The 22,469-nt window shown below is 36.0% G+C and overlaps 1 protein-coding gene across 1 annotated transcript in view; it reads right to left on the reverse strand.

Annotated features, from left to right (window-relative positions):
- CDH12 (cadherin 12) overlaps positions 1–18,677 on the reverse strand; it is a 367,336-nt gene extending 348,659 nt beyond the window's left edge. The window contains exon 1 of the mRNA XM_069808913.1: positions 18,358–18,677. The gene's annotated coding sequence lies outside the window, so the exon portion shown is untranslated. The remainder of the gene's footprint in view (positions 1–18,357) is intronic.
- Between the last annotated feature and the right edge of the window lie 3,792 nt (positions 18,678–22,469).

Genomic DNA, 22,469 nt, shown 5'->3' on the forward strand with positions numbered 1-22,469 from the left:
CAAATAAGCAGCTGAGAATCACTGCAGTAAGCAAAAGCATCTTGGAATTGAATAAGAAAAAAAATATGTAAAATAAAGTATGTGTCAGTGGCAGATGCTAAACTAAACCCCACATGAAATGACTGACAAAGTTAATAAAGGTGCTTCTTACAGCCATATACGCAAGTTTTGATTTCCGTTTACAAACAGTGCTATGAACCTTAACTGTACAGACTCATTGCAGCAATGTGAATAACGCTACCATCTCCCTTTTAGAAATAGAGAACTAACAACAGGATTCACAAAAATTTAAGCAGCAAGACAGCATTTAGAAAGAATTCTCAAGTTAAGCAGTCTTATCCTCAAATCCAAGCATAAGCCCATAAATACCCAAAGTCAGGAAGTATGTACGTTTTTAACAGTTACGTATCCTGAGTACCTCTGCACTAATACAGAATTGCCTCATCTACCCCGGACCACTTAGTGTCTACCTTCATCTGAAGACTCCTTGAGATGAGGACACGTACTCACATTTAGAGAATAAGCTCCACACAAGTATAGTCAAAATGCCAACTTTTGCTTAGACTCATTGTCACAAGAAAGAAGAGTAGCGCTGCCCCTTCTGTATATCATGCTAATGGATAAAGAATTTGCATGAAACATGGGAAAGATGGATTTAACATTTTTTGCCTGAGAGGTTTCAGTCCAGCAGAATGTCTCATACCCAGGCTATAGGATATAGTATAAGAGCAGCTTTCAAGTATTTTTGAATTTTATTTTCTACAAAATAACATAATTTTATTTATCCATTAACAGAGTAATACAGAACAAGCAAGATCTAGCAAAGCTCTTACAGCAATGGAGATCTTCTAAACCCTACTCTAAGGACTATGTGGTAAGCAATGTAAAATATTTGGTAAAATAACTGGACATGAGCACAGAATGGGATTTGTATCTACTCTGTATTTCTCTAAGCTTCTGTAAGTATTAGGAAAAAAAATCTCAGAAAGGAAAAAAATAATTCAGTTTTTCTGTGCAACTGCAGATAGCAAGCAGTACCAGTTGTCTACTTTTTAAATATCTTTTCTGAAAATACTTTCATGCAAAGACTGTAGCAAATAAAAATTCAATTTAAAATTCTATTACCAATTACTTGCATATAATTTTACTTCCAGACTTTCACAACTCAGTGAAGTCTCTTTATGCCTAGGCTGGCTCAATGAGCTGCAGAATTATTTTCTTTGATACCAGATTTTGACAGCCAAAGAGCTATTCTCATAAAAGGTAGCAATATACACACAGCAGACCTTCCCCCTTTAACAACCACTCCACATCTTCCACATAAGATTTTGCTAATGCCAATTTTTCATTATTAGTAGTAGCAGATAACATGACATACAGATTTCAAAGTAGAGACAGACTTTTATATTTCCCTTTTACTCCCCTAGCTTTCCTCCTCTCCAGCATATGTGCACTTATAATTTGGTAAGTCTGTAATCATTATCAGTGGGACTTCTTTCATCTCAATCCGGAGCACATGACCAGGTCATGCTCCATACTGAACTTCAGAAGGAAATGAAGTGACAGTGACAAACATTTCTCCCAGTATCAACATATAGGGCTTATATGGTCCCCTTCCCTCCAAAACCTCCCTTCTGCTCGTCCCCTTTATGCCCACATTAAAATAAATGAAAATAATTCCTTTCTCCCCAAAAGGCTTTTACTGCAATGACTTCTTAATGAACTGATTGTCAAATTTTGGCTTGAGAATCACAGTTTTTTAAATCTATTACTCTCTTCCTTCTGCTTATAACTCCCCACACTGTTGTGGGGAGAACCCCTTAATACCCCTAAATACAGACTACATATTCTGGAACCTATTGTCATCACATACTGAGAAAAGAATACAGTGATCGTGATCTAAGTATTACTTACGCAATTTTAGAACATCAGCTTCTCTTTTTACATGGGTCATGACAATAACTATGATGGTAACAATGCCATTGTAAAAGAAAAATAACTTCACACTTTATAGGTTGACTAGAGATTATTTTGCATTATTTAGCAGTAATTGTAACAAAAGCTTATACTTGGTGTAGTAGTAGCTTTTCAACTCCTCGTAGGGGACGGACAAGTATAAAAAGTCATGTAAACACAACAGATAATACAAAAACTTCCACCATAGCTTTAAGAAACACTTGAAAAGTCTTATTATTAAAATGTGCAACTATAGAAAATAAGATTGCTGCTACAAAAATCTGTGAAAGCGCAACATAATAATAATATCCACAGTTAAATACATAGATCATTACTTAACTTTCTGTCACCAGATAATGCTTCAAGGTTGAACAAAAAAATCCCATGCATGGCCAATATATGTGATCTTGAAACTTGTGCAAGAAGACTTCAACTCTTTTTATAACCAACTGCCAAAAGGTATCTCTGAATTAGAGGAAATGTTTCAATTTGTCAGTCTTGAAAATATATATTAAAATGTTGGCCCTGCCCCGACACACACACACACCCCCCCGGCGCCCAGGCAGCCACAGGCCCCTGCAGTGCCCTTACATATGACAAGACAAATGTCAATGATTTATGTATCAAAGCCCTAAAAGCAGAACACCACTACCAAAAACATAGGAAAATCCGGCATCATACTTCTATGCAGGACCAACTATAACAAAGAATTGATAAACTGATCAGAAACGCTTCTTGTCCAAAATACATCACAGCAAAAAAAACCATGAGACGGGAAAGAGATTTCACATGGTAGCCCTATAAGCTGTCAAAACTGTACCTTCATATTTTGATTTCAGAGAATAAGATTTCCTTAATTCGAATAAAAAATTTCTTTAAAAAAAACTGTTCAAAGAAACTAGACTGTCTTTAAAGCTTGAAAATTCATAAAAAGCTTTTATACAGATCATTTGTAAAAGCATTGTGAGAGATTCAGAGAAATGCGCACACATGATTCAGAAGACCAGTATTATGAAGGCATGTGACACCTATCCTCAAATCTGAGCTGTCTCCATTTCTTAAAACCTGTGCAAATATTATCTCCATTGCCACCACAAATGAATCAGTAAGAAAAATACTTTCTTTCTATAAACAGAGTAAGAACACCCTACAAAAAATGTACAAAACGTAATAAATTTATGAAAAAGTATGTTGAAATCCATCAACATTTATCACTAATTCAGCTGTAAGTGATATATTGAAGCACCTTATAATTGGTCTGTACACGTATGGGCGGGACAGCAGGAATACATATTAGAGAGAAAAATACATAATACTGTAAAAGGAGTTCTCTAAAGCTTACAATAACGCATTACTATTGCAGGTTATCTTATTGCCTCACTTTCATGTGTGTAACATCCCATTTTCATCCACAGAGGTCGGTTACTCTTACTCATACCAACAGCTGATCATGTAAGCAGGCACAAGTTTTTCTAAAGCTTGCATGTGTTCCCAAAACATCTTAAGCTTCTTACTGATCCACCTAGTGGAATCCAGAAATAGACAGAGCTGGCATCTATTCTACTTCTCATTTAATAAGTGCTTTTTTTATTTTGATTTCTGTATACAACTTCCTCATCAGAGTATTAGCACTTTCACATAATTCAATATTTACCTTTTCTAGCCCACTCCTTGCTTCAGTTACAGGACAACTTTCATACCTCATAGAAAATGACTGTGTCAGAAAGGTGCTTTGTATCTTGTTACTTGTTCTTAGTTCCTCACTAGTCTATTCCTTGTTTCCTGCTAAGGAAGTGCTGGGATAATTGAATGCTATTGTAGCACATAGCACTTCTACATTCTACTTTCCAATTTCATCACCTTTCATTTATTTCATAATCAGTTATTACAGTATTGTATGAGTGCCCCTGAAAGATCATGGCACTGTGAAAGAACATATGAATCAATACAGACTCCAAAAAGACTAATTTTCTACTGTGGCTTTTTTGATTTACCCAAGATTTCCCCTCCCAGTCTGATGTGCAATCCTGAAATTTTATATGACTTCTGAATCTAGACAACATTTTACTCCTCTCCCAAATTCAAGACATGAATTCCAAGCTGACATTTTGTACAAGGTATTTTAACCTAAGGTATTACAGAGTTTCAATACTCCTTTTCTGTCTTTCTTTTACTTTTTTTGAGTAAGGAATAAAAAGCTTTTGGGTGAGTCTGTTTGAGCTTTCCATTTGAAATGAGAGGTAGAGCCAAGGGGATGTTTCAGAAAATTCTTCTCACTAGCAATACCCCAAAACCTCACTGTGAAATTATTCTTCACTTCTCTCAAAGATCTGTAGCAGGTGCAGGTACACACTTTGCTCAGCATGATACATATATTTCAGCTTTCAGAAAGAAACAACACACCCTCAGTAATGAAAAAACAGCAAACCATGTGAGAAAACATTTACTACAAAAGTAAGTGCTCAGTTATTCTGGGTTCAGCTGGGATAGGGTTAATTTTCACAAGAAGCTGGGAGGGGGGCACAGCCAGGACAGGTGACCAGAACTAGCCAAGGGGATATTCAATACCATATGATGTCATGCTTGGTATATAAACTGGGGCAGCTGGGGGCAGAGGCAGAGGGGAGGAGGGATTGCGGCTCAGGAACTGGCTGAGCATCAGGTTCCAGGTGGTGAGCAATTGCATTGTGGATCACTCGCTTTATGTATTCTTTTATTCGTATTATTGTTGTTATTATTCCTTCTCTTCTTGTGTTGTCCTGTTAAACTTTTCTTATTTTAGCCCACAAGGTTTTACCTTTTTCTTTCAATTCTCCTCCCCATCCCACCAAGAGTGGGAAAAGGAGTGAGCAAGCGGCCACGTGGTGCTTTGTCGCTGGCTGGGCTTAAACCACACCACCAGTTCAGCGTAGAAGAGCTTATGCAAATCACTATATGTCGGGTGAAGCTAAGTGAGCTTCAGCTAATAATAGTTCATTGTACTCCACTTCTCTAGCTCATAAAGTTAACAAGTCCATCTGATCTTGACATCTTAAATTATGGGATACAAAATGAACTGCAGATTCCAAAGTTCTTGGTAGGTGAGATTACAACCAGAATCAATCCAAACTAGCATCCTTACTGGCTTGTTAATCTTTTTAGTTTCCTGTAACATACATGTTACCACACTATCAATTACCTTAGTTGCAAAGTTCACAAATTGCATAATATCATAACACAGTATTTTATAAAATGCAGTTAAATTTAGAGTGCCACTACCATGTTTATTAGTAGAAATAAATCAATGTAAAATGCTACTTAAATCAAATGAGCAATAAAAACTTCTAACTGAATTTTAGCACAAACTCAACATTCAACAATACATGCTGGACAAGAGACTTCAGTAAAAACTGGAAATTCCCTAGTTCTGTCTAATAAGGATGTCCATCATGGCAATTAGGTCAGGCAATTAGAATAGAAAGGGTCTCTGAAGCCCTCCCTACTGATTGTATTCACATAATACTGTCAATACTGAGGGCAAAACCTCAGATAGTGAGATCTCATATGAGACTCAGATTTAAATAGAATTATTAACACTTTGAAGAATAAGGAAGTCAATCAAAACACATCTCTTCTAGTGTCATCAGACATTAAGCACATGGAGTCACCCCACAGGCAGTATCCCAACACACAGATGTAAGAAAAGTGTCAGCTGTCCATTAGCATGGAAATATTCAGGTGTTTTCTTAGTACAAACCTGTATTTTACAGAGAAACTGAGACATCTTCTTTCAGGCACACATCCATTATGCTTGATAACAGTCTTCCAACAGAAGATTAAACCAAACTAAAATAGTATTTTAGCTTTTTTTCTGTTGTGCCTTTGTCACCTGGTTGAATGCGTGAAATATCACTGTAACTCACATAGTCTACAATTAAAAAGATATTTTATTGCTTCTCATCAGTTCACAATGGGGTCTGTGAGGTATGACTGACAGCAAAAGGTACAACAGGACTGTGGAGCAAAATAGCACATTAAAAAAACCCCAGAGTATAGAGGGCATATTGTAATAAAATTCATTTTCTTTACTTTGTTTATCCTGCTCTAAAATTACTTGGTTCACGTGATTCAGTCCACACATAAGATGACATGACTGCTTCAGGGACCACTCGGACCAAAACCAAGGTTTGACCTGTAGAGAAGTTATCAGCCCTGACAATATAGGAGAGACATTATTCCCTTTATAATTCATTTCACTTAAAGCCTTTAATCTTGCAAGAATTGGAGCCTTCAGCCTCATGTCCATATAGGCCGACTAGCAGTCTACCCTAAACCTCATCTCTTTAGCTTGTCTGCATTCCAGCAAAAACAGAGTCAAAAGACCCTGAAAAAGAATCACCTGAAACCGCTAGTTCAGACAATGCTGTGCTACCCTGCCTGCATGGTGGAAACTGAACAGTTATGATTCTGAAACGCACAAAATGAACAGGACCAGCTATTCCTGGGTGAGTCATGAATTGACTTCTCAGTCTACACAGAGCAGACTCCCAATTTCTGCATTAAATTCCGAGTATGACACGACATTGTCTAGAAAGAAAACCAATTCATGTCACACTACTACTTTTCCTAAAGCACAAACAAATCACAAGGAAAAAGGTATGGTTTTGGCTCCAGCAACCTTGCTCTCAGTGTACCAGGCAACACAGCAGAGAAGACAAGAGAGCGTCCTGCACCAGGAGGGATGTCTGATGCAGCACGTGGAGAGAAGAGACCGCATTCCTTATGCTGACTCTGTTCCTCAGGCTGTAAATACATATACTTCAGAGTAGACTATTGCCACTTTCACACACAGGTAACAGAAAAATTTGCTCTTTATGTAAGAAAACAGAGGATCAACTCTCATACAGCTACAGCTGTTACTTCTATTTCAGATAACCAAATTTTGAAAAATGATAATGGCTTGCTTTTTGCTCTTTTAATGAGCTGCAAAAAATTGGCAACATATCAGTATTTTATTAGCAGCATTTAAAGATATACACTGTGAATGTTAGAATTTGGGCTGCTGTAACTTAAAATTGCGTGTTTTGTACAAAGACATGTAAAAATGTACTGTTATATTTTAACATGATTTGACATAAATCTTACAGAGAAAAGTAGTGAAACCGACAGCTAAGTCAGTCTTTGAACAAATCCTGACACACTCACTGTCTGAAGGTTTTTTTAAAAAATTACCTCCCAGTTATACTGCAAACAATAGGGGCTTGAAGCTAGGAAAGCTTTAAATCATTTTAGCATAGTCTATGCATGCACAATATGAAATATATTCAAATGTTCTCTTGTCTACTCTCAGAAATCACCATGTTTCTGACATGCTTCTGTTCTTAAATGTCTCTAATAATGAAGACTTCATACTTCTCCTATACAGTCTATTTCGGTGGTGGTTTTGCCATTATAAAAGATTTTTAATTATATGTAATCCAAGTCTTTCTTGCTATAAAGAAAGCACTTAATTCTTGCCCCTACTTGTCCTGAATCTGGACAACAGGTTATTCTCCCCCTTTTCAGGAGCTTATCATGTCGAATGAAGATTTCTCATTTATTCCATCTTCTCTTCTTTTGCCTTTAAAGCCATACTTATTCAAAGGTTCTCATGTCATGTGATTTTTTTTTAACCAATCAGATACTTTGCTCTTTTGAGAAACTCTTCATGTGTTTCTCAAAGTATAATGACCAAAACATGACAAAAGCATTACTGAAGCTGAATAGAGACGAAAAATTGCCTCCCAAACTCTATATAGAATCACAGAATAATTCAGGCTGGAGGGACATCAGAACATCTTTTGTCCAATCTTCAGCTCAGAGCAGGGTAAGCTGTGAGGTCAGACCAGCATGCTCAGGGCTTTATCCAGTCTGGCCTTGAGTATCTCCAAGAACAGAGACTAAACAGCCTCTCTGGGAGACCTGTTCTGCAATTTGACTGTTCTCAGAGTTAAAAAGTTTTTCCTCATATCCAGTCTGAACCCCACTTGTTTCAGTTTATGCCTGTTGCCTTTCATTCTCCCCCATGCATGCCCGTGAAGAGCCCAGCTCCATCTTCTTGCTAACCTACTCGTTGGTACGGGCAAGCTGCCGCTCCATCCTCCCAAAGCAGTCCCTTCTCCAGGCTGAACAAGCCCTGATCCCTCAGCCTCTCCTCACAGGACAAGTGCTCCAGCTCCTGACCAGCTTGGGGATCCTCTGCTGATCTCGCTTCAGTTAGTTGACATCTGTCTTGTATTGGGGGGCCCAAAACTGGATGCAGTATCTAGATGAGGTCTCAAGTTCTGAGCAGAAGGGGGATAATTCTTCTCCCTCAATCTCCTGTGTGTGCCCCTATGAAAACAGCCCAGATGCCACCTCTGCTGGCCCCAGGGTCGACCCCTGAGGTACTTCATTTTTCACAGGCCTTCAAGTAGCACATGATCCATTAACCTATACTCTCCGGTCCCAACCATCCAACCACCTTCTTATCCATCTAGTTTTCCACCCATCCAGAGTGTCATTACACACTGAACATTTTCAACACTAACAGTGTTGAAAGCCTTATTAAAGTCAAGGTTAATAACACCCATTGCTTTCTCCATGCTCACAAATTCAGTCATTTCATCACAGAAAACAATCTGGTTGGTAAGGCATGAATTCCTCTTGGTAAATCCATGCTGACTCTTCCCGTTCACTACTTTCTTCTTCATGGGCCCAGACATGGAATTTAGGAGGATTTCATGATCCCCCAGAAGCTGACATGGAGTGTCCATACTGTAGTTCCCTATACGGTCTTTTTGGCCTTTTTTTAAGATGTGTGCAAAATTTGCCTTTCTTCAGTCACCAAACCATGTCCCATATTTTGCACCCTCCATCCTGACATGATTTTACAGAGTCATCTTCAGTTTGTAATCCCTCCTCCCCTCCCCCAAGTAGTTACCTAACCAGTTGTTCCTCAGTCAAATATTTTGTCTCTGGTGATTTCTGCACAAGGATGTTTCATTTGTCTTAAGTTTCACCACTCCTTTTGGTGATTACTTCTCCATTTTTCAATGTTATTTTGAATGCTGAGTCTAGCCTCTAAACACTCTTAACTCTCATCAATTTTGTAGATGGCAAACTTGATAAGCAATACATATTTCTGTGTCCTCACCCATCAGGTTACTGACAATATTGAATAAAGCCAGGTCTAAAACCATAGCAAAATCCTTATGACACACACTTTCACTCTGAATGTAAGCCATTTTCTCATAATGAGGAACAGTTCTAAAACCAGCTTTGTGCTTTCTCTTTGTTGATCCATCTAGATCAAATGCAGATTAAAATATCATGTGAAACAGTACCAAAATCCTTACTTAATCAGGATTTATTATGACACCTACTGTTTCCCCTCTATCCATAAGACTATATGATCATAGAGCTTTGACATAATTTATTCATGATCTGTGCATTTCTACCATGCAATTTATATTTTAGCTCTCATTTCCAATTTTTAGAACTCAAAGCTTTATAAGTTAGGTCACTCATCAGCAAACGAGAAGCATTATGTGTTAATATTACACCTATGTAACAGGTCGCATTGATTCCATCTATATCTTTTACAACAGCAGTCTTAACGAATAAAGATTTTGGAGGTGATCAGGTGAACGATGGATACGAGAAAGGAACTGAGGATTTTTTGGGTTGTTTTACATTATTAGTGAATTTAGATTGCCTGGGTTTTGACATGGTCATTGTGAAACAAACTCACTAGGCCTATGTTAAACAGCAGTTAACAGAATGATCTTTTTGAGATATGGGTGGCAACATGATGTCCTAAGATGGGCATCCAAAAATAGAGGCAATAATGACTCACTTGTCCACAACATTTACTTCAATTTTGCATTGTTGTTGGTTGTTTTTTTATTTTAAGCAAAATATACTTGGTATAAAAAACAGTAACATTTTGAGTCATTCAATTATATGATTAAATATTTTAATCTAAAAAAACCTGAAATTGTTTAAGGCAACTCAACCACACTTTGGCTGGATTTTCATATTCAAATGCCTTATTTTGTGTTTTACTTCAGCTAAACCTCAGATTTATATCAGAAAAATACGTTTTCCCCAGGTGTAGTGAAAGTACAAAAATCCTACACTGTTGCCATTGATTTTTAATCAACATTGATTTTTTGAATGAGTCATGCATAGTGTATTAAATGGTTATAGTCTCTGTGTGCTTAATCTCCCCATATAGTGAAAGATTTTTTTAACAGATTGTACTTCATATTAAAGGTGACAGATATTCCTGATCTTGTACAATAAGCACTTGACTATTTTAGAGCATTTTGTACACATCTGTTTTTCCTCCATGAAGCTTGACTGGAATTTTTATAGCATGTTGTATGTACCCAGTGGACTGTAACAATCTGAATTTCTGTAATATACCATCCTGGAAATACATATTTAAGTAATTCTTAAAAGTATATAATGTGTTCTAATTGAAAACCTCAGCTCCATTCCTTCCAAAGCTCATACTTACATAATACCACTAAGCACTGCGAAATCAGTGCCAAGCTTACCAGTGCAAAATAAAGGTTTGCAGAACCTAGCTCTGTAGAGGCTCCCATATGCTTACTACTGATGTCCACGTCAGATAAATAAATGCAGCCTTGGCATCCATTACCAAACATACTACTGAGATAAGAAATAGTTTGCAGAAAAAATATTCTGGAAACATCTTTCAACACCTTTATAGTCTCCTGTACACCCAAAATAACAGGATATTGAAATACCCATATTACCTTTGTAAACCCTACAGGGGGTGTATAGAAAATACAGAACTCTCTACAGCCCTTCATGAACACATAGGTTCTGAACCTACAAGCTGACAACACAGAAAAGTAGGAGGAAATACTTAACCCATCACCCTCTTTTTTGTAACTTAAGGTTTACTCTTGAAAAAACTTAACAGCTCCAGAACATTCTATTTTCCTTGCAAACTTTTACAAGCAATTTCTATAAGCAGCTATTTCTGTGGCAAGGCAACAATAATTTGTGATTTTCTATTATTTGTTTCAGATGAATAAAAATATTGCATAATCTAGTTTAACTCTCATTTCAACCACGTGAAACAAATTCTGCATTTCCTTAGCAACTTGCTTACTTTGGATTAGTTTTGGACTCCATTTTGGGAAGTCACAATTCAATCAGGTATAGTCTTTGAAACTTGAATATTTGTTCAATTAACTTGTTAAATGGGTAAAAACTGACCCATGCTCAGAAAATTAATGTCTTTTTAAATTATCTCAAGTTGACACTAAAATCTCAAGAATCCCAAATCAATAACTAGTTTTAAAAGGTGCATGCATTTGTGCATGAGAAGATTACAAAAATCTCGGTCTCAGCTATGCAGTTGTAACCAGCACTAGGTCATTTTGCTTTCTTAAAGTGGCATGTTCTATGTCCATCATACATAGTACAATTTATAGAAGGATTTATTAAAAATAATAAAAAGATATTTACATTAGGCCAAATTAATACTCCTAACTAAAGAACAGGTTTTGCCAGCTGTTCCCTTCACTGTTTTACCTTAATGGTTTTCATGAATCACGGACCCTTAACCAGTGACCTGTTCCAGGATTCATGAATGCAGTACGATGTGTTTTATGAAGATGAAAAACTGTGCATGTAGCTCACATTTACGGTATGAAAAAAGAATGCTGATGGGAAAGAAATCACCTTCAAGTTTACATGAAACCATAGAAAGATAAAGTCTATGCACAAATAGTATCCAAGCCCTGTATTTAGTTTCATAGCAACTGCATCATTCTTGCCTCACGTCGTAGATATATAAGCAAATTCTGTCTCCTTGCATCCTCTCTTTTATCAGCTAGATTTCTAGAGTAATCAAACAACCCAATGGAATATTAGAAATTAAATTAAATTTCACACTTTCAAAGTAAGAAAATAAAGCAGAGAAAGAAAAATAGTCAAATTAGAAGAAAAATCACCCCAGAAGAGCTGCCCAGGAAGACACTTTCAGTACAGGCTTCATGAGCTAATCAGAGGATACAGCTATCCTGAAGAGATGACAGAAAGTCTTGCCTGAGGCCTGTGAAACTTTACAGCATTGTTTATAAGCAGCTATCAAACAGTCTGGCCTGAAGCAGTTGACAAACCAATATTCTTGTGATTGTGATCTTCTGTCAGTACTCAGGAAGCCCTCTCTAGAAAAGACTCTGTAAATAATAACTGAATATAAAGACTATAACATAATGTCTGTCCGCGTCTGTAGACAATCCAAAGGTTTCAATTACCCAGAAGCCTCAAAATACACACACACCTCTTCCATTTTTTTAAATTTTAAAGATTTAAAATTCTAAGACAGAAATACGGCAATCATGATCTGGGCCAACTCTATCTTTCACTTAAAGATGCTGTATGATAGTTGTATTCTGTATGATAGCAACGATTATGTGCCTAAAGAACATACAAGGGGAAAACTTATTTTGAAGGACATCTCTCTCTGGAACATCATTCTTCAATATTAGAGCATTTCTATTCAAAGATGCATTAATTTTAAAGCTGATTAATAAATACTAAGCTATTTTGTGGATTGATTTTTTTAAGCAGTAAATCGAGAACTAGAAGAGCGTCTCCCAACTCGTAACAGAAGACCTGTTTCAGGAGCACAGTCCTTTTCAGGACTGTGGCCTTTTCATCCACCTACCCGATGTCATTAGAAATGTTTTGTCAAATTACAAAGGGACAGGCAATGAAGTAAATAAGAATGAAATAAGTACAACATTAATGCAACAGAACATATTAAGATCTGAAAATAAAGTCAGTAAACAAATTAATTTTAAAAGGAGGAAAGAAAATTCCCACTAAATTAATCATGCTGACTACCAAAGAAAATGTCAGTATTTATATTCCAATTCTCAGAGCTGTCTTCAAGCCTACCTATTTTGTCATACATACCTACTTTTGCTTTTTTAAAACCCAATAGCTACAAGATCTCATAATTTTGAAAAGCTTGACTACTCTGAGGTGTTGAAGCCAGATATTCAAAGCACCGAACCGTATGAAAATACCATTGAAGACTATGAAGCTAGACCACAGATTAATTTGGTTTATAGTGCAATGGATTCAATTTTTAGAGGTTTTAAAGTTTTATTCTTTTCTTAAAGAAGAAAATTGAAATAAAGTTTTTCATAACTGTTTTCAAATGCTTAATACAATTGCTTTCAAAACAGCCTTAAAGTTATCACTCATGGGTCCCAAAGGAATAATGCTTAGACATCCCTTTCCAATTCCATCATTAAAAAATAGATGATTAAAATCTTGCAGTTCCAGTGCAGGCTTCAGGAGGATCAGAATTAATGCAAAGGTCTTTAAGCAGCTGTATTCTGCAATAATAATAATAATGGAATGGACTTGTGAATAAATAATTAGTTTTCTAAATTAACTTAATATTGCATACATACATATGTGACCCTCCCTAAATAGATGTCAGAGCTTGGAAATAACTGACAGAATAGATACTTGGAATCAAGGGAATGAAAGAGACAACCAAAAACTACAGGTTTATTAAAGGCTTTCTTAAAAACATCCAAAAAGGAACAAGAAGGAGCAATGGTCACAAAATGTATCAGCTATTTGTAGCTGAGAGGATAGCTTATAAGGACTTAGAAGAAAAGCTGAAGCCTACAGCTATACATTTGTGCTAACAATAGCGATAACATGACTTGGTCTAAAGGAAATAAAGAAAGTGAAAAGGTACCAGTCTTTTAAGCCTACTAGTCAAATATTATATACAAATTCAGCACTCATACCTCTTACTCTACTAACAAGCAAGTTACTGAAAATTGGAACTCAAAAAAATTCTTTCAGACTGCTCAGAATTGATAACTGCTCTCCATGTGTTGTTTTCTTACCGCCTTTCCATACACTCTGTATAGTTTTGTCTAGACTGTATTATATGAGACCTTATGAGAAATCTTACTAACCGTATGGTAGACGATACCTACTATTTTGGTATAGCCACAAGTTCAATTATTCTGCTGCAAAAGGATACAGTTTGTTCCTGGCAAATTCATATTTAAAATTACTCTTTTATGCCACCTATATTACAAATAGTTTATTTTTCCCAGGAATTACTCTTAAGATTAATTTATAATTCTCAATCTCCTCTTTTTGCATCCTGTATTTACTGTGTTTATTACTTAAATTTCTGATACTTTATCCATCTTGCTCATGTTCTGTAAAACATCTCTGAGATACGTTTCAGATAATACATCTGAGAAAGATTCAGGTGGCTCTAAGTAACCTGGGATCAATTTCATCACATTCTAATTAATATGAAAATAAATAACTTAACCAAGTGATCTATATAATCTGAGATCTCATACCATTGTCACTGGTATTAACTGATGCCCACCTAATCACAGATAAAGAAAAAGACTGAACGAAATAATAAGAACACTGATCAGTAAACACTGATGACAGGTTTTCTTCTCCTTACCACTTTCTTCTTACTATTAAAAACATTTATTCAAAGAACTACCAGTTCTTCTAACTCCTTAGATTTATGTTCCTTAGGATCTTATCAATTATCTGAGTTCACTGAAATCTGCTTCCAGGAAGTATATATTTTTAATTTTGCTGTTTTCCTTCTCCTGAACTTTATTGCTTCATAAACAGCCTCATTCTCTATTTCCATGTTCTCCTTCAGGTCTGCTCCATTAGTTTTGATCAAACCTACAAGAACATGACACCCTTTTGCTTTCTTCGTAGTACATATCAAAAGCTGAATATCATCATTGTCACTAATGCAGTACAGGACTCTGCTGAACAGTATTTTCCTGTATTCCTTTCCCTGATAGAAATGTCTAGAATTTGGTGTCATGTATCACACATAAAAATAAAAAATAAAAAAAAAAAGAGAGAGATAAGCAAGAGACAAAGTCTTACTTCCTTGATTTTCTTGGTTTGCTGGACTACGAAAGGCCCTCTTCATGACACCACCCACATTCTTTTCCCTTTCAAATATTTTGAGTCCCTCTACACTGTCAACCTGATTATGGAAGTAAAATATTTTTAATACATTGGTTGATAAGTTAGAACTTATTTACAGGTATACCAGCAACATTTCCAAAGCAGACAGATTAATTCAGGCTTTACAGTGCCTATTTAGCAGACAGAATACGTGGTATGTTTTTTCATTATGAGGTTATTCTTTAAACACGAGTAGTTGAGTCAAATATTTATCATACTTGAAAAAGCAGCTGAAGTCAAGCAAGGGAACGGGTTGTTCAGAAGTCCACCATTTTACAATGGGAAAAGTAAGTGGCTTTTTTGTGTTGTGTCTATTAAGCAAAGTTTTCAAAAACATATTCATAAATACTAATGTTACAAACAGATCAGAACTTCGAAACAAACAATGGGTTCAGCAAGAATCAATCTTGTTTTTTTCCTTCTTTTGTGGCAAATGTTATGTATTCCTTTAAGAGTAGGAATTGTTTTAAAATCAGTTTTAAAACGTTTTTTTTTTTGGTCCCTTCTCAAAAGGTAGATGCTGCTGTTAATTGAGAGAAGCTTTTTAAAAAGTTGACACCCTTTATCCCTGAACAAAGATTACATGCACAGTAAGTTGTAATCCTTGGCTTTGCAATATTGCTTTACGAGGTTAAGAAGATGAATGTTCATTGCTTTTAATCCTTACCATGATTTACGAGGCTCTGGGTATCCTTTCCCCAGAGCATCTACAACTGTGCGGTTGTTCTGCCTGCTGCTTAAATTACAGAGACATCTGCAAAGTAAATTATGGATTGCTGTCCCACAACCAAGCTGCCTTTTCATCTCTCCTGTAGTATTTCCTTAATAACAACAAAAGGATTTTTTTTTTTTTCCCTTGTTTATCACTCTTGTTTTGCCAGACTGGGTGATATTATGATGACCTGGATTACTGCCTCCTATGCACACTTGCAAACAACATTTGCAGCTATAAAAACCCACAGTGAAAAGGAGGGGAGGGAATGGGCTGTGAGGCACAGGGCAGACAGCTACATAATGTTTGGGTTTTGTGTTAAGCTCTTCAAAGTTCACAAATCTGGAGCTTATCTTCCTCATCTTAATAGAAATTTATGTAGCTAAAACAAACATTTGAACGCTTAAACCCATTCTGAATGAGGTGAATATATAGCTTTTTGTTGCTTTAATACCTCTCTGTTCATTAATAAGCTGATTTCCACATCTCAACTCATATGCAGATATACCAATATAAACATATCAAACCCATATAGGCTTATCTAATCCATATGAAAAGCTGATCCCAAATGCAGTATAGGTGTACATTTGTGCATCTAAAACAGTATTATCTGTGCAGCTTATACCATAACACTGAGAATTAAATCTCTTACCCTGTTTAAAATTTTAAGTCAGATTTTAAACTATGTACCTAATTTTATAATCTGGTGTTTTAAAACTTTATTTCATAATATATGCAGTGAGAATATAAACTCATTATCAAGTCACATGCCAAGGTTCATCTTTGTACACACACAGTTTTTCTCAGAAGGTATTCTACTTCTACTAAGTGCTGATCTCATCAAGTTTCAGATAAAATTTAATAAAATCATTCCACATTACTTGCTCTCTATTATCACTCTCATTACGGTTTCATACTGTCTACCTGAATGCCCCGAAACAATATGCAATTTTGACTACAATCCAGGTGTCAAAAAAATAACAGTTTAAAGGCAAAGTGCATGGCAATATATCATCCAAAACCCATTTTACAAAGCAGAAGTGATAGTCGCATCCCAAGCTCCTTTGGCACAATTCCAGCAAGCCTAGTCAAGATAACAAGTGCTGATAGCATTGACATCAGAAAAGCTCTTTTTATATATTTGGCAGAGTCACTGAGATATAATCTCAATTTCCTAATTCCTTTTGACTATGTCAGAAGCCCAGAGTTTGGTAAGAGAAAATACATAACTGAAAATTGTATTGTGCTTTTTGTCCCAAAGAGCAACCAGTAAAGACAGGCTTGAGCAAAAAAACTAGAATCCAGATGCTTCCAACTTTGTACCTGAAGTCTTCATCAGAATTTTATGGAAAAAATACATCTCAAATTTTTAAGTATTTACATAAGATATATCATACAATTACCAAAATGCAGCCCCATGTAAAAGAACCTGTCTTTTCCATCAGCCACACAACTGCACTGGGCAGCATAAAAGTACATTATCCATTGAAATCAAGGATTGCATAAAACAGAATATGGGCAGAAGAATATCTTACTATAAAGAAAATATCAATAGTTTCTTAAATAAGCACAATATACACAGGCTTTGATTTTATTTTCCACTGAAATTAAACCACAACCAGCCTTAAACAACTCTCCACAGCTTTTGCCTTTTCCATATACCTTCAGAGGACACCCAGATCTTCCTCACTCCACATCTGCCTACAAATGAGTGTTCATAGCAAGCATTCAACAAAGTGATACATGGAGTATTACTGAATTTAATCATTCCATGTCACCTGTACTTTTTTCTTCAATGTGCAATGCTTCATAGACCAAATTGCTAAAAAAAACCCCAAACAACAACAACAACAACAAAAAATCCAACCAAAAAACCCCCAAAACCTCACCAACCTTTGCCATCTTCTGGAGACTGTGCTTCAAACTCATTTGCGCTTTTACCTCAAAATATATTACAATTAACTTCAAAGTTATATAATTCATACCTGCCTCTAACTGATTTTTTTTTTTGTCAACCCCAGCATTAGATTCTTGCTAAAAGTATAGTAAAACCAGTTTATAGTGGATTCCAGAAGCAACAACTGAAGTAGACAATGGCATATTAATAAACATGAGGAAGCCTATGACATTGTTTTTTACCCCTGTGAAAGAGGTTCTACTAAGGTATGCCTTTGAAATGAGACAAATACCATTTTACAAAAATAACACCCTGCAATTACAAGAAAAAAGCATTGTAAAAATAAAGCTCAAAAAGAGAAAATTAGTTTCTGTCCTTTAAAGAGGTGCATAACAGACTGTAAAGGTACTTTTATTTTCTCCAATCTGCATCTAAATTGAAATAGCCTGAAAAAGGTAACATACAGCACAGGCCTTTGTAAATAGTCAATTGGTCAGTAATAGTGCAATCTCTAGATGGCATCAAGCATTTTTGTTGAGATATGCAGCAAAGATACTAGATTGCTGGATTTCTCCAGCTCAGTTTCATGGGCCTAAAACTAATTTGTGTTTAATACATAAATAACAAAATAAATAAATAAATAACTGAGAGGTGAGAACTGAATCCATTAGGTTTAACACAATAAGTTGACCGCAATTATTACAAGTTTCTTAAGAGATGACAGAGACATCTACAGAGTTTTTTAAAAGTCTACCTGTGAATATGAGGCCACATCTTCCAAGACCTTACATAAGTGAAGTTCAGACTTTAGCTGGCCTCATTCACCACAATCCTCAACTGACTGGGTCACTATAGCCTGTAAGAAACATACAAAAGTTAAATTGTCATTGTCAACACTTGTTTCTCATGAGAACAAAAAAATTAACAGCAAAAAAAGAGGGAGTGTCTTATTAGGGAGCTCAATCTAGCATAAAAAAAAAAAAAGTAATAGATGACTACACAGCACTTTTTCTGTGCCTCTTGTATTAATGTGGCAAGGTGAGGAGCAGGACACAGACACCCCTCGAAGCCGATAGACCCCACTGAACAAACATTCAGAATTAAAATGCTCACGTTCCTTATAGCTGTCTAAAACTTGTGGGATTTTTACTGTCAGTAGGCATTACTGCAGAACATCGTATTATGGCTCTGATCTGTATGCATTGGCTTGGCTGGGTTTCTTTTGTGTCAGCTATCATTCATCACAGCATGAAAATAAACATACAAAGATTTCTTTGAAAACAGTGGAGAAGTGATAATATGAGCTAGGGACGTTGCAGATAATGTTTTTTTCTTGTCACAATGGTTTTGTAGCCAATTTTGTCACTACCATAACGATAAAAAAAAAATCAGTATCATATATGGCGGGATGGTAATTTTTCTCATAAGTGCAAAGTCTGTAAGTCACAGAAGCAACTTCCATAACCAGCCCATCCTGAACTGGTTCCTATTACAGCTCTGAGACACATTCTTGTCTGAAACTTGATCTAATGTTTAGATCATTAGAAAACACAAACAAACAAAAAAAGCTAGAAAATGTTTTCTATTACTTCAATAGGACTAAAACTTGGAGAGTTCTTTGGTACTTTTATTTTTTATTCAGTTGTTTGTGTATCGGAATTTCTGAATGCAGGTGGACAGAAAGAGAAATTAATAGGAGGGAAAAGAAAAAGGAAATTAAAAAACAAGGAAGTCCAAACCTAAGGCTGAAGGGATATTAAAAGAGAGATGGCATCCAGATACAGAACTATAAAAGCAGACAAAACTCAAGGGAAGACAAACAGCAAAGCTAGTGAGTATCTATTTGCATTCTTTCACACCCCAGGCAGTGTTCTTATCCAAGATAAGGGGCTACTAAAGACAGACATAATAGCCACTCTGTGCCAAAACATCAGATTATATTAAATTAAGGCTTTTAGAAATTTACAAACGTAAAAATTGCAGATTAATTATGCACACAAAGGGGAATAAGCCGTTTATACAGACATTAATAACCCAAATCTCCATACTTCAAGTAAACATTAAACCAAAAGCTAATAGTATACTACAACATAAATTGTGTATTTATAAACGTATAACTTGTTTTGCAGTGCTTCCCCTCCATCCTCCACCGAGTTAATATGTAACCACTTTCAGTACCTTAGGAAGTCACAATATCTTATGGGGGGGGGGGGGGTGTTGGATCACAGCACTTCCTTTAATTGCAGTGGAAGGAGTATTTATTCAATAATTATTTGTATTTAATTTTTACATTATTAATACTATTCAATCACAAATTTGTAATGCCCAAGTAATTTTATTCACTAAGAATAAATTTACTGTAGGAGCAACTGGCTCCAATTCCAATAGCTGGTACTATTCAAATACTGAGACCAGATGGAGGTAGTGCTCTCTTTCACCCTTTAAATTTGTCATATTTGGGAGGGAGGCAGCACCAGAACCAAACCTACCCACTTACCAAGAGAACTCTTTTTGACTTTCTTGGTAAGGCTAGCAGGATTTGAATCACATACTTTACTCCAAGCTTACCAAACCAACTACATTCATCTGACTTTTTAAGAATTTACTTGTGGCCCTGACGTTAAAAAATTAGTATACCTACCAAAAACCAAACTAACAAAAAAACCCAAAACCACAGTCCAGGGAGAGAAGAATCCCAACACTGTAGAAGCTTTTTGTGTCTCGGAAACTGCTAACAGAAAATAAAAAATCCAAACCAAACCAAAACAATCTGTTCTTTCTCAGTGTTAATTCTTCATGTTATCGAATTGGATTTGACAGCACCAATATTAACTTCATGGATTGATAACACTTCATATCTGTTAAAAACAGCAGCTGAAGCATGCATCTAGAACTACACACATTGCAGGAGTCTGGAGTCTGCTGATGTAGAAATAAATTAGTAAGTTCAGAAAGCCAGGAAAAAAAAGGATCAAGCTTTTTGGTGTTAGCACTGCAAGTTCCCGTTTCCTTAAAAATATTGTTAACATGCAGTATACAGCCCTAGTTATTTATTGCTTGGTACCTCTTACCAAAAACATTGGCAATGAGAAAAAAAGATCACAATGACTCTTACTGAAAATAAGGACTGGAGTGGTTCTGTAAACCTTATTGATTTTTTCCTCAGTTACATTGATTAAATTTGAAAAATCTCTGCAAATACCCAGTTTACTTAGCTGGAGGAAAAGTACAGCATGAGAACTATAATATACAGTTTGGATTAATCATTTAGCCTGAGGAGACTGGCTGGGAACTATGGTGCCATTTGAGTACACTGGAATATACTCATGTTCACAGAGACGTTTTTCAGCACATTTACAAAACAAAGTTAAAGCTGCCAGGATCATTATCATCTGTGAAACTGCAGGAAGTACTAAGTGATACACAACATGCATATTTGGTGAAATACCATTCACTTTGGTTTACAGATATTTTTCAAGCTACATTTAACTGGTAGTCGTCTAACTTGTACGGCATAAAATTATGGTTCCTTACTCTCTTTTGGTTTTGTATGTGGACTGAATTTCACAGTGCTTTTCTGTCTGTGCCCCCTTGCCCCCACCTGGGGGAGGTGGATCACAACTGTGGATGAAGGTGACAATTCCCATCTTGGAGACATTTGTGAAGCTGGCATCCAGGCCTGCTTTTCTTTTCACATTCCCTTCACACCAACATTTACTCTTCATTAAAAAAAAAAAAAAAAAAAAAAAAAAAAAAAAGGTTTTCATGCAAGATACAAATTTGGGCCTGTCACACATATGAAAGGTCATTTGGAAAGAACTTGATCAGAGGCTGAAAGGCTTTTCTTCTCCTCACTTCTCCCTGTACTTTTCAATATGCTTATTTTTACATTTTACTGCACTGGTATGTTTACAGAAATTTGGCAGTCAAACACACACTGGAAAAACAAGAATACTATGTAATTTTTAACCTCTTTTCAAAACCATTATAGCCAATTTTGTCAAGAAGAACATTTCCATCTGGGCTTATTTGATAAATATGCTCTCAAACACAATTATGCAACAACGTACAGTTAATAATGCTTTCATGTTTACTCATTCACAAATCAATATTAAAACAAGCAGCACTAACTCCTTTGCTGAAGCCTGAGATTCTGGTGATAGAATTCAGTAATAAAGCTTCCACGGACTACGGCACTGCAGGGCAAGTCTTTGCATCCAGACTGCATTTTCCTATTTCTTCTGCCTGCAGTAGATGGAGGCTGTTTCCTGTCATTGCTGGCAGTCTAAGGGAGATGCACTGGTTCCACTAAAACAACCAACAGTGTATGTCAAAATGATCGTACTTGTTCACCCTTTTAGCACTTTGTACTTACAAAGACACATCTGAAAGGGTTCAAAAAGACCATACGCAAATCCAATAGGTTTCTAAAGCAGCTTTCTCCCCACGGAGAAAATAATGCAGCAACCTCTGAATCAGTGTCTTTTTGCTGTAAGAAAACTTCTAATATGAGCATTACTTGAGTTTTAAATGGTCCAGTGTTATTTTTATTCTATTCTATGTTTTGTCTATCATAGAACTAAAAAGTACACAAAAAACTACTAGTGAACTCCACTAGCTGGACTAGCTATATAGTAAAATGGGACAGAGATTATACTTTAAATACTGGGGATTTGGGGGGGATTTCAGGTGGGGAAAGATGTGTGTTTTTTAAAGAAAAGGCACCTCACACCTTACAGTGACAATACATAGCAGACAGCCAAACTCTAAATTTAAAGTGATTTAAAAGAAAGGAAGATAACGAAATAGGCAAGAAGAGAGAAAACATTATTAATTTAAGCATAAACCATATAAATAGCATGGCAA

This window comes from Haliaeetus albicilla, chromosome 21, assembly GCF_947461875.1.
Source record: "Haliaeetus albicilla chromosome 21, bHalAlb1.1, whole genome shotgun sequence".
Classification (NCBI taxonomy): Eukaryota; Metazoa; Chordata; class Aves; order Accipitriformes; family Accipitridae; genus Haliaeetus; species Haliaeetus albicilla.